This window comes from Ursus maritimus, unplaced genomic scaffold (assembly GCF_017311325.1).
Source record: "Ursus maritimus isolate PB19 unplaced genomic scaffold, ASM1731132v1 scaffold_12, whole genome shotgun sequence".
NCBI lineage: Eukaryota > Metazoa > Chordata > Mammalia > Carnivora > Ursidae > Ursus > Ursus maritimus.
In genome coordinates, this window is record NW_024423564.1 from 72,114,090 (window position 1) to 72,126,471 (window position 12,382).

At 41.2% G+C, this 12,382-nt stretch overlaps 1 protein-coding gene across 6 annotated transcripts in view; it reads right to left on the bottom strand.

The window, feature by feature from the left end:
- Positions 1-12,382, bottom strand: part of NFYC (nuclear transcription factor Y subunit gamma) — a 66,949-nt gene that overhangs the window by 34,202 nt on the left and 20,365 nt on the right. The window contains exon 1 of one of the 6 annotated variants that reach the window (XM_040627459.1): positions 4,351-4,356. The exons of the other annotated variants lie outside the window; for them this stretch is intronic. The gene's annotated coding sequence lies outside the window, so the exon portion shown is untranslated. Of the gene's footprint in view, positions 1-4,350; positions 4,357-12,382 lie in introns of those variants that run through there. 6 annotated transcript variants of the gene reach the window in all.

Genomic DNA, 12,382 nt, shown 5'->3' on the forward strand with positions numbered 1-12,382 from the left:
CAACCCCAAACATTGCTGTGTACCTCCCTATGTTCAGAGCACCTGTCTTCTTCATTCCCTTTGTGACCTGCATTGCTGTGTACCTATGTTCAGAGCACCTGTCTTCTTCACTCCCTTCGTGACCTGCATTGCTGTGTATCTCCCTATGTTCAGAGCACCTGTCTTCTTCACTCCCTTCGTGACCTGCATTGCTGTGTACCTTCCTATGTTCAGAGCACCTGTCTTCTTCACTCCCTTCGTGACCTGCATTCCTGTATCTCCCTATGTTCAGAGCACCTGTCTTCTTCACTCCCTTCGTGACCTGCGTTTTGATCACGTCTTCCTGTCATTAGATGACATACTTTTTATTTTGCCCAACTGGCAGCACTTTCACATGCATTTTATTATGTTCCAGTACTGTTCAAGTATTTACTGAAGTTAGTTCCAGGTTTATTTGAATTAGCCAACTGCTGGGATGTTATATTTCAAATGGTGAGTGAGCAATGCAGAGAAAGAAAGAATATTAACATGAATAACTAGATGGATAAGAAAGGCGTAGGATTTAAGCTTATTTGTGCTTGCCATGTTAGAAATTCTTCCACGCTACAAAGAAAAGTGTAAACGAAATTTGAGAACTAAGACTTTTTAAACAAAACAATTCTACCAACAGACGATTCAGTTCTAATGTTTGTACAGATGGACTTGAGGATATACGCCATTTTCGATCATGGCTAAGAGCATATCAAGCCTTAAGGAGGCATACTTTCTCTACAATAAAGCGAATCTCAAACCAACAATTTCAGGAAGAAAACAGCACTACTCTGGAAACTGAAAGACCTGTGTTTGTTAACTGGCCTGCTGCCTACTAACTGGTAGCCTTGGGCCAGTCATTCCACTAACCCACTCCAGGAGCATGTATACTGAACATACAGGGGTGGTCTGGTATGGAAGACCTTCACTTGACCAATTGAGGGTGCAATAAATGAATGAATACAAAAGACGACAGGGTGATTAGAGAGAAAAGAGGGGTCAGCAATCTTTAAGCTCATCTAAGGTTTCTACTTAATCACGCGAGAAAGCACTAAGCTTAGTGCCAAAAACCTTACTACTTAAATTCTAAACCCTTACATAACTGGATACCAGCTAGTCAAACTTACTGGCAGGTTATTACACAGCACCCACCACTGTAAGTATGAATATCGAAGCCTGACTGCAGACCTCTTTCCCCAACCCTGATTAATGCCAAGTTCAATGTTTGAGGGTACGCCTGATTCTAGCTCCGAGAAACTAAGTATGAAGCTGTTTCTCAAACTGCCTACTGGGAGAACCATGCTTCCCAAAAGACTAAGGGTTGGAACTAGCTGCACATTATTCTCCCTAAAGATCTGTTCACAAGGACACATTTTTAAATTGGCAGCAGAAACACTTTTCCTTCAGAAACAAAAACATGTTTCTGTTTCCTATCTACTACAACATAATCTTTTAAACAAGGGCCAGATCATAATACAGTTATAACTGGAAAAAAATGAAGGCATAGCAACTGGTATAAGCATAATGAAACTGATAGGAAGGCATGAACAGAACAGTGTAAGATCTGTTTCTGTGGAAGAGAAAATGATATGTAAACATCTTACTTCGCATACTTTCTTCCTCATTTGTTTATTAATGTTCAACTTAAACCATCTTTGCATATATGACAGCAATAAAACACTATTTTGTATGACAGAGGAAAAAAAATCAAGTATTTCAGTGGAGTACTCTAAAGCATGAGTCTGGGAACGAGAGCCCACAGGCCGAAACTGGGCCTGCGCCCTGTTCTCGTAGATTAAGTTTTATTGGAAGACTGCATCCTCATTCATTGACACTGTTGAAGGCTGCTCTCACACCACAACAGTAGGGTTGAAGAGTTACAACATAAACTGTAGGACTTGCAAGCCAAAAATATTATGTGGCCCTTTACAAAAAAAAGGATCAGATAACATTCAGAACCCAGTTCTAAACCGTAACTGCTTTCTTTCACTGAATCCTTCCACGATAGAAGTAGTGTCATCCCTCATTTACTGACGGGGCAACTGAGCAGTGGAGGTTGAGAAGTTGCCCTACAGCACACGGCTCCCTCACCTGTTCAGCCTCCATTGGGAGCGAGCTGGGCCAGCCCCCTCCGCCCAAAGGAATATTTGTTAATCTCTGACTCTCCAACCTCACCAGAGTAAATACTTGCAGGAAGAATGGTGAGTTACTTGTTTTTCAGGCTCTGAACCTGAAAGAGAATTCTGACATGGAGCTGGAGACAGAAATAATGCCAGTAGCCTGAGTTAAACTGTATCCTAAAACAAAGAGGCATTTTGCTTACTAGATCCCTTCTCAGATTTAGAAATCCTGAGAACAACCTCTTCCTGCTTCTGGCAGGATCCTGTATTTGTGTGTGCCCAGCAGAGGTGAGAAGTGTGATTCTGAAGAATGCTGCAATGCCAACTGAAGAGCTGTAGAGTTCACAAACTACTTGTCACATACATTACTCTCAACTGATCTTCACTCGGCTCAGTGATAGAGATATCAATATTATTCCAATTTTACAAAAACGAAAGCTAAGGATTAGTTAAGTCATTTGCTCAAGGGCACAACATAGTAAATGGTGGGGGCAAGTCTGTTCTTGCCTTATTACAGCTTGTTCGTTCTCCCTTTTCGCCCTGTTTTAAGGGTTGTTATATTCAAATTGTTCAGAGAGACCAACAGTCTTGCTGGGACCAATGACTCAAATCCTTAACCCAAAAGATCATTTTTATCCACTTGCTCCCACCATCTCTGTGACAATAATAGAAAATGCTAGTGGCACTCCTATCTACTATCATATAAACATCCTTTTCTCGTTTCTGTTGTTTCTTTCCAAGCTCTGTCGCTTTTTTCTTTCCTATTTTATCCTTCCCCTTTGCCTGTCTCCAGGTCAGTAAGCAGCACCCATGAATACTCAGCTGTGAACAGTGGGGGGCAGTAAAGTACCAGGAAATACATAAAGAAAATGGACTAGACATGGAGGTTCTGGCTCTCTGGCTACTAACTTGCTATGTTCATGATCTTGGGCAAATCACTTAACTTCTTGGGGCCTCTGTTCACCTGTAGAAGCACCTCACAGGGTAGCTGCAGCACACGAATGGGAAGATACATGCTAGAAAGTCTCGAAAAATACCAAGCATCATACAAGTGCCAGATGGTATATCATCTTCACTGCTGAGAGCAAGGCAAGACATCTATACCTGGCCTGAATGGTCTCAAGCAGAGCACCGAGCCCAAAGACCAATCTCCCTTGAGTACCAACTTGTTTCTTCCTCTAATTTAGACTTTGTTGTTAACGTAATTTCTAAGAGTCCAGCTTCCAATGAATGGAAACAAATACATAGAAACCCTTTCCCATCTCTCTTATAGACATGAAATAAATTGTAAAGCCCTTTATACTGTTAAATTTAGAATGAGTGTACTCTTCCCAAGAAGCAAAGAATTCAAATGGATATGACTAGGAATGCTCCAAATTTTAATCCCCAGGAATGTCAGTAACAATAGCTATGCAGGTTTTCCCTCCAGACTAATCCAAAAACATTTAAATTCCTAGAACATGTCTCCTTGGACACATCAGACTTCTGTAAGCTAGGAGTGTGTGTGGCTGCTTTGTCCTTCAAAAGAAAACCTTGTTTGTTACATTAGGGGACAGAAGAGACCCGGAGTCTGGGCAGCATCCACCTTACCTGGCCCCACCACCCAAGAAAAAGATTCTGTTTTGAGCTCTCCCAAAATCCTGGAGTACAGCGAGCATGTTCTGAAAGCAGGAGACTATTTCATGGAATGAAACCAACCTTGTTAAGGTTTTTTCGGAATAGCACAGTTAAGAAGCTTGCTTTTTACAGTACAACTGTAACAAACTAAATACACACATTCACTAATTAGTGGTCACTAAACTTTTCTTCCTCCCCAAAAAACCATTCTCAGCACCCAATAAAATCTATTCCTACAATTAACATATTCACTTTCTTCAGACTTGTGTGACATATTATTATTTGTCATGTTATTTCTTTTTCTTTTCTTTTTTTTTAAAGATTTTATTTATTTATTTGACAGAGAGAGAGACAGCCAGTGAGAGAGGGAACACAAGCAGGGGGAGTGGGAGAGGAAGCAGCAGGCTCCCAGCGGAGAAGCCTGATGTGGGGCTCGATCCCAGAACGCCGGGATCACGCCCTGAGCTGAAGGCAGACGCTTAACGAAGTGAGCCACCCAGGCGCCCCTGGCATGTTATTTCTTAAGCCTAAAATTTCCCTGCTCTTATGTTCTCCCTAGTTCTTATGTAATTGTCTTTGTTTCTGGCACATCCTCAAGGGAAACACGCCTTGCTCATAGTGGGAATTCAACACAATTCTACAGAACAAATACAGGCTCCTCAAGAACTATTTTAAGACCCCAAGTATCTTGGCCTCACTCTGGCTTTTCTTTGAAATGTTCATATGGGGAAATCCCTTCTGAAGTACCTATACCCAGCTGTGCAATACCCTTTGTGCAGTTATCTAACAGAAAAGTCAAAAAGAGTAGGGAAGGAGAGAAACCTGTTCTTCAGAAAATGCACCATGAGCATAGATAATTATCTAATCCCAGACTCCACTGGAAAATGGGAGATTGTGCTGAGTTAATCCATCTAAAAACTTTGGGAGGGGGGTGGGCAAAGAGTTCTCAATTAAAAACCTGTAGGTGTTGTAAGAACGACAGGAGGAGCTTGGTTGTACTGATTTGCCTGTGTGGATTCCGTTGGTTCAGACACTGAATTCTGCCCTCTGTGTACTGTCTTTTATGGTTGCCTCAGATGTTGGAAGGAAGGAAGGAAATGAGAAGAGCATGAGAAGAAACAAACCCTCCAAGCCAAACAAGCACTACACCACCTACCTGCATGTATACAGCTGTCAGGGGCTGAGATGGTTATGCTCACCTTTTTTTCAAGATTTTATTTATTTACTTGACAGAGAAAGAGACAGCCAGCGAGAGAGGGAACACAAGCAGGGGGAGCGGGAGAGGAAGAAGCAGGCTCCCAGCAGAGGAGCCCGATGTGGGGCTCGATCCTGGAACGCGGGATCAGGCCCTGAGCCGAAGGCAGACGCCCAACGACTGTGCTCCCCAGGTGCCCCGACCATCTTTTACACCTGTACGTGCTTTACACCATCTCACTTGTTCTTCACTACAAACCCAGCAGTTACTAATACTCCCATCTGACAAAGACACTTCATCCAGGTGGACTGAAGGACTTGCCGTAGGTCACAGGAATGAAACCCCACATGCCCTGAGTCTCCGTTCTGCACTCTTCCACCACATGTTCTCCTCCCTCAGTAGAATTAATAACTCAACAGGGGACCCAAAACTTAAGAATGTATAACTCCTCGAAACCTACAACATTAAGTCCATTTTACCTTCAGTTTTCCCGATCATTCTCCTGGCAAAAGTGCTCCAAAAGGCCAAGGTACCAGATTCTTACACATGTCAAAGTGGAAAGCTTAAGGTTTCCAAGCTTGTTAAAGCTGTAGCTGCCCAAAGGACTGGGAGTCGGAGCCATGTGGTCACCAAGAGTGAGAATGAAAAGGTTTGATAGATGAAGTTCACTCCTTGGGGGCCTAGTGATAAGAAGTCGCTCTATCTTTTCCCCTCAGTTCAGAGGAATAGCCTTAGCCTAGGCCCCTTGCTGGAGATGCTTCCATAGGTGCACACTCACAGGAGGAATCATCTGGCTCAATACTATGCAGTGATTCAAAATTATAGCTATTGCCACACTGTGAACATGGGGACAATGTTATTTTAATTACGCAGTCATCACTCCAAGAAATCAGCATTCCTTTGTTCCAACTACCTCATCACTAGGGCTAAGGCAAGTATTATAAATCTCAGACAGGAAATATAAAGCAAATGATTATTTAAGAATACCATGACTCATCTAAAAATACCAATCTCTGCAGCTCCAGATAAGAACACAAATGTATGGGGTGCCCAATACATACCATAATGTGTGTATCTGCACAACTAAGGAACACCACAGGACACCTAACACAAATCTAACCTCATATCTGTGTGGAAAAAGTTCTTCAACTACTTACTCTTTCTCAGTGAATTTAGGGTTCAGGAAAGACAATTTCCCACCACACTCATTGGTGGTACTCATTTAGCACCTATCTATTCCACTATGCTTTGTTCTGAAAAGAAAGATGGCTGTGTTTGACAAAAAACTTAAAATATAATTCAGTTTGACTATGTATTTGCTCCTTTTATGACCAACCTGTTTACTCGCTGCATGTAAGATTATGTATGAATTCTGGGAGGAAAAAAATGTGTCTCCTTTTGGGGGAACAGCAGCACACACAGGGAAAGGGGAGGCGGAAGGAAGAATTAGTGCTATTAGACAGACATAGCTACAGCTTGCCTTTCATAGGCAGTAACAAGGTGCAGTGCAAAGAACACAGGGCTTATGTCACTAGGCTCTGCCTCTGATTTTCTCACCCACAAAATGGGGATAATAATCTTCTGTCCTACCCACCTACCTTACGTAAATATGAAGTGAGAGAATAAATATAAAATCACTCCATTAACTGTAAAGTACTATTTCATTATTACATTGCTTAACTACCTTCAAGGGTAGCTTCATGGGTATTTGGCCAATTACCAGGAGAGAAATAACCATGGAATTCAGGATATAAATAAATAATCAGGTAGAGTGGCTGGAAATTTACCACTCTTTCTCTAGTGAAAAGTTTATTATCTTTATTTTAGACTGAGGATAATTACAACATACCTAGGCTAGTAACTAAATACACATGCCTTATATTAAAAGTTCTGCTAAATCCTACAGATGAGGCTATCCTACTCATGGTAATTTATATTGTATGCTGCTCACCGGTGTTATCATGATCATGCGGCTATATATTACTTGCTAAGCAAATGCTGCCAAATTCATTCCTCCATGTGTATTTATGTTTCATGCAGAGGCTGCCGTCTGAGACTTCATAAAGCTAACGCAGTGAAGATTAAGCCCAATGCGACTCAGGAAAAAAAACCCTAGATTTTGCACTGGATGGAGGTGTGTGTGTATACTTAAATACGAAAGCTTAAGGCTGTACATACACACATATACAGAAACATATATATATATATATATAACTAATCTCAAGGAACTACCAGGTAACATTTCACAGAAACATTTGTACATTTTCAGCATAAGTGAAGGCCACCGGATTTTAGGGCAGTATTTCTAATCTACATACCAAGTCACACATTGAAAATGTTAATATTAGTTTTCTGAATACTTAACCTATGGGCTGATAGCGATGCCCTCATTCCATTTAACTTGTCACAAGATCATATATCACGCATGGTGCTCTAAGTATGCTGAAAAAATGTGGGCTAACAGTGATACTGTACTTTGTTATGCAGGTCTGAATTAGGGAAGTTATAGATATTCTGCAGTTTTAACTAAACTAACATTCAAAAAATAAATAAGTAGCTTTAGAGTAAAGCTTTAGGGTAAAAAAAATAAATAGGGGTGCACAATCAAAAAAGCTTACAGAACACTGACCTAGGGGTGCCCGGGTGGCTCAGAGGTTAAGCATCTGTCTTCGGCTCAGGTCATGATCCCGGGGTCCAAGGATCAAGCCCCACATCAGCCTCCCCGTTTGACAGGAGGCCTGCCTCTCCCTTTGCCTCTGCCTGCCACCCCCACCCCCCACTTGTGCTGTCAAGTAAATAAATAAAATCTTTAAAAGGAAAAAAAAAAAAAAAGAACACTGACCTAGAAGACTCTACCATGTTCATTTCTACATGTCTCAACTTGAGGGTCCAGCCTTTCTTGTGTTTCCAACTTTGACACGAAGCTTTATTCTTCTGGTCCTTCAGTCCATTCTCTCTCCCTTGATGCCCTCCCATCTATTCCCCAGGGTCAGCTATAATCTCTATAGCTTAAATTCCAAATATACATTACCAATTCTACTATTTCTCCAGTCCTGCAACCTGGATCTCCAACCGGAAAGCCACCTGGAACTCAAACTCAAGCTCCATGTGTCCAAAATCTTCTTCTCCCAAACCTGCTCCTTCTAACTTTTCAATTTCTATCCTCCAGTCACCGAGGCTTAAAACCTCAGAGTCATCCTGGACGCTGCTCAATTCTAATCAACTTCTAGAATCTGTAGTAACAGTGTCCAACAGTGTCCATCCCCTGACTTTTCTTCTTATGGTCACACTCTTTGTTCAGAGGTCCTTATCATCTCCATATAATAACGAAAATGATGATAACAGCTAATGCATTTGGGGCTGAGTGCCAGGTACAGTTCTAAGCCTTCTGCATTGCTTTTTTTCACCCTCAAAACAATCCTGTGAGGGTTGTGAACCTAGTATGTGAACGCACTGCATTGTTCACTGTTTCTGGTGTCTTCTACTCAAATTCTGCTTATCTCTACATAATGATGCTTACTAAATCTTATAAAAGCACACCTCTGATAATGCCACATCAACCTACTACCCAAAATCTTCAACAGTTCATCAATGTCAACAGAGACAGTTCAAATTTCTTAACCTGGCAGTCACAGCTGACCCCAACTTACTTCTCCAGATTTCCTTGTTTTTCCACTCCCTCTGGTTCCTAACTCACCTCTTTATATGCTCTAAGCAGACTGGGCCATTTATTGCTCTCTTCAGCACATGCTGTATTTTTTAAATCATGACCTTGCTCCTCCTTTCCCTGTGCCTGGAGTGCCCTTGTCCCTACCTCCCTGAGTCCAACGCCCGGTTCAACTGCCTTCCTTCATTCCTAAGTCAGAAGTAAAGGTCTCCCTTCCTCTGAATTCTGTGTCCTTTGGTTGTACCTTCCATATCAGTTTCACATACTTGATATACATCCTCTGTCTCCCTTACCTTAGATCCTGGAGTAAAATTTTATTTGCACACATTTTTAAAGTCTCCACATATAAGACGTGCATGTCTGGTGAATTAGTGAAAGGAAATGTAAAGCATCCACTTTCAGTATTTTCTCAGAGGTAAGAACTATACAGCTTAGGGAGATAAAGGAAAATTCATTTTATCTGGGTATTTCCAATCAAGTAGGTCTTGCTTTAGTTTTCTATGTAAATGAAATGATGAGGACAGACCAAATGATAGTACTTCCAAGAAAAAAAGTAACCAAGTGAATCAGCACAGCTGTTTGCTGTGGTTTGTCTCCTTTCTTCCTTTGAACTAAGCAACACAGGTCACCAGCTATGTTATGCCACTTTAAAGTTAAACATTTACTACGTGGCTTTTTTTTCCTTAGTTCTGCCTTTACACTGGAATTTACCTTCATTTCTTATCTTTCAACTGCCCTTTTTCACTACAGAGTGCAGCGCTGTAACTTAATTTATAGTAAATGCTCTAAACAGAGGAAAACTTTTGGTCATGTACTGAACAGTGGGATGTGGCTCCAGGATGCTCAGGGGAGAGACGGGAAGATAAGGGTGACAATACAGACAGAATCTGACCAAGTTTTAAAGGTCTGGGCGCAATACTGAGGCAGCAGAGAGAAGAGGTTAAAAAGAAAACAAAGTTTCTGGGAGATGCAAACACAAGGACGATACTATCCAGCTGTGTCTACTCTACTTTTCAGACGCGGTAACCCTCAGCACTTACACATCACTTAAGATGCATATCATTCAAGCTCTCACTCTTTCAGTAAATTGTAACTTTAGTTCAACTATATGAAGGTGGTGAAAAGAAATCCAACTACATAAGAAAAAACTTTAAAAGGTTCAAGCAGATTATGGTCTATCAGAGAATATGCAAATGAGAACAAAACCAAACCCACAACTACCCAAACACACACGTGCAGATACACAATACTACTACTTTGTTGGTGGTAAAGATTAAAGTTAACATAGTTAAAATATTATTTGGGGAGTATATAGACAATGATTTCTATTTCAGTCTTGTCAAATGCTTAAAATGACCCTGGGATCTTTGTTTATGAAATACCAGTTGGCTTAAGGACTCACTTGAAGAACCAGGCCCGAACTTGTTTGGGAGTTAACTTGTTCTTGAGGTGTAGTAACCACCACCACCACCAAAACACAAAACAAAACCAAACCCCAACTGGCATGCAGGTGTTGTATCTGTATACCTTAGTTTACTTCCTTGTAATATATAAAAGTAGCCCAGCTCTCTGGGACACCTCAGCCAGGTGGGCACCATTAGCTTCCCAGCTGATTCTCTGCTTTCTGAATAAGCCAGTTGGCTGAGGCAAGAAATCTTCAGATCCCAAAAGGGACTTAAGTCTGCACAGCAGATTTTCTAACCAACAGACTCCACATGGAGACTTTTGAACCACTTCCATGGCCCATTTTCTCTGCTCCTTCTGTGTTCAAATAGCAAACCTGTATGGATGTACTAAAAGGAAGAGAAATATGAAAAATTAAAAACAACCTGGAGGAAGAAAAGAAACCTGGAAGGAACTAAGCAGGAGTTGAATGTCTGAATCTGCATAGGCCAATCAGTAAAAAGCTGAAAGATTGGGGCACCTAACCTCTCTGGGCCTCAATTTCCCCACTTTACAAGAAGGGAAAAGACTAGATCCCTAAATGATTTCCATCAGCCGAACTTAAGACTATAAAAGCTATGTATGCATATATTATTGGGGCCAGGAACATGCAAAAATAACTCCATTCGTGAAGAAGACCATGTATAAATGATTAGCTTTAAGAATACTTTTAGGGTTACTGAAGCCTCCATGAAAGTATATAGCTTCTCTAAAAGGAGACCTCATCTTGTTTTAGGAACAAAAAGCCCACAGTGACCATGACTGCTGCTTTCAAACATACACATCCCAGGAAGTGGACTTTTATTTGAGGCCAATTCCAATTGTGCCAAACCCTATTCTGTGTGAATGATTCTCTCAATGCATAGAAAGGAGGCAGACATCAATGCTGACTGACCACGCCTGATAGGAAGTGACTTAGTAGGACAGGAAATCAAACAGATCACAAAATATCCACCCCCCCCCCAGGGGAAGAAAAAGAGTCCTAAAAATAGATGACACCAGGCATGTAAAATGGGTGAGAAAGAAATCCCCATGGGTTTCCACCATTTATCTTGGAAATGTATCTCACAATATGTATCAGCTATGTGGAATTCATGCCAGTGTTTATATTTTGATGAGACCCCAATTATTTTTTTTCAAGTCTTTATCCCAACATTTACTTGCTTGCTACTACTTGGCAACCTCTACCTACCTCCCAAGTTTGAAAACTGACCCAAAAAATATGACCACAAAGCAAACAAACACAAAAAAATGGCTCCAGTTTACTTTATAAATATTTGTTGCACAAACTAAAAATGTAACCTCTGCTTAGTAAACATCTGCAACTATTAGAACTTACCTGCATTATAACACAAACCTCAGTATCCAATCAGAACAGGTTCCCAGTTTTTATTCTGAGAGACTCCCACATCTAGTAAGGATTTTTAAAAAACCAGCATTCCCATTTCATCTTATTCTGAGACACTCTCAACTTTTGACAAAGGGGTTAAAATTCTTTCACAGGAATCCTGGTAAGGGAAGGTCTGATGGTCTCAACAAATGAATTACTTAGGGTCATGTCAGCACAAACGGGAATATGCATGTGAAGGCATGTGGAACCATGTTTAAAAAGAGATGTGTCGGGTTTAAGCAAACTCTTTTGTAAACATTAAAATATTGGCATTTCTTTTCTTTGACGCCTCACCTATCCTCCCAAGTACTTAACCCCCGCCCCCAATAGTGTGGATTAATAGCAACTAGTATTTATGTAGCAATTCATAATTTGCAAACCACTTTGACATACATGCTCTCATTTGAGACTCACCACTAAATAGGAAGGTGCTATTTTTAGGTCCCATTTTTACATGTGACGAAGCTGACACTAAATGGCTGACTTGCCCAAGCTCACAAAGCTGGTGACAGCTACATGGAACCTGAACACAGGTCTCCTGACTTGAAGTGGCCTGCTTTTGCTACCGCGCCATGCTGCCTCCAATATTGTAATCAGAGTATAAATAAATGCCCAAATCTAAGACCCCTTCTAAATCGCCCCCACCCCCACACACCCACTGCTAGTCTAAGTTCTAGTTAGCTGTGGAAGGTCTATGCTCCTTATGGAAGTAGAGTTTTCTTCATTTTTCTGGAAAAACATTTATCTGGCTAATGTGTTAAATAAGGAGATCATATAAACACCATCCCGCATATACTGGAAGATACCTTAGTCACCAGGGGTTCTGCATAGGCGTGCCTATGTGCATTTTTCCAGGTAGTGGGTCAGATTCTCAAGAGTCCATGACTCTGAAAAGGATAAGAACCCACGCTAGAGGCAATGGCTAGGTATCTTTCCAAGCA